The sequence below is a fragment of the Onychomys torridus genome, chromosome 1, assembly GCF_903995425.1.
Source record: "Onychomys torridus chromosome 1, mOncTor1.1, whole genome shotgun sequence".
Lineage (NCBI taxonomy): Eukaryota > Metazoa > Chordata > Mammalia > Rodentia > Cricetidae > Onychomys > Onychomys torridus.
In genome coordinates this window covers 60,447-61,921 of record NC_050443.1, presented here as the reverse complement: position 1 = coordinate 61,921, position 1,475 = coordinate 60,447, and positions in this window count along the sequence as shown.

Below are 1,475 nucleotides of genomic sequence, written 5' to 3'. Positions count from 1 at the left end.
GAGACCAATAGTGTTTGGTTTTGCTCTGAGTTTCTGGTCTATCTAGTCTCTGGTTCCTGGTTACCCAAGCAGAGTTGGGTATGGGTTCCTTCTTGTGTCAAATCAGACATTGGTTGGCTACTCCCACAAGTTCATTGCCACCATTGTTCTAGCATATATTTAAGGCAGGACAGATTGTAGGTCAAAGATAAATGGCTGGGTTGATGTTTGTATTTCTCTTTTGGTAGCCTGCAGCGTACCTTCCAACTTCAAAGACACTAGAATGTAGGGGTGAAGGCTCCATGTAGGCACTAGCTCAATTTCTTCATGTTCAATGAGCTATGTGGGTATTGTCCTCAGCAATGGAACAAACTCTCAGTTTGAGGAGAGCAGCCTATTTTCTTGGCAACAGGCCTGAATTGTTTGAGGACCCCCTTGGCCAACAACTCATCTAAATGCAACCCAGTCCTTCTACTGGAAGCCTAACATAATAAAAAGAGATGGCCAGAACATTTGGGACTCTGTCTCCCCCATTATTAGGAGACCTCTTGAGGATCACCTTCACATATTTTAGAAAGTCTTCAGTGCACTAGGTTTTTATACCATCTCTCAATTGCTCCTCAATTCCAGCTGTCTCTCCCCCATTCCCTTCCTCAACTCCATTTTTCTTCACACTGACCATCTGACACCCCATTCCTGTCCCCTAACCCCCAGTCCACCCACAAAATCTATTCTATTTCTCCTGCCCCCAAAAGATTCATGTGTTCTGCCAGAGGCTTCTTCTATACATAACCTCTCTGGGTCTATGGATTATAAGTTGGTTATCATTTATCTAATGGCTAATACCCAATGTAAGTGAATATATACCACATTTATCGTACTGGGCCTGGGTTACCTCACTCAAGGTGTTTTCCCCCCTAGTTCTATCTATTTTTCTGCAAATTTCATGATGTCATTTTTTTTGAGACAAGGTCTCTGTGTATCTCTGGTTGTCCTGGAACTTGCTCTGTAGACCTAGTTGTCATGAACTCACAGAGATCTCTCTGCCTCTGCCTCCTGAGTGCTGGGATTAAAGTCATGCACCACCATTGCCCAGCTGATGATGTCAGTTTTTAAACATCTGAGTAACACTCTATTGTGCAAACTTACCACACATTCTCCCATATGGAACACGTACACAAATATGGCATGAACTCAGAAGGCAGCTACTTGTGCTGAGTAAGAAAATCAATAGTAAATGAGTGACAAATGTGGGTGATAATGGTGCAATCACCACTAAAGTACACTGGTACACACCCATGGAAACGCCACACTAAATCCCATTATGTTATGCACTAATTTAACAACTAACAATAATTAGTAGAAAGAAAACATTAATCCTGAGTGTTGTGGTCTGTACAGATTCAGTTTTGAAACATGAATTTTCTCATTTTCATATAAAAGACTCCTCCCATCACATCTGTTTATACCCATGCTATAGACATTCTTAGGTAGCT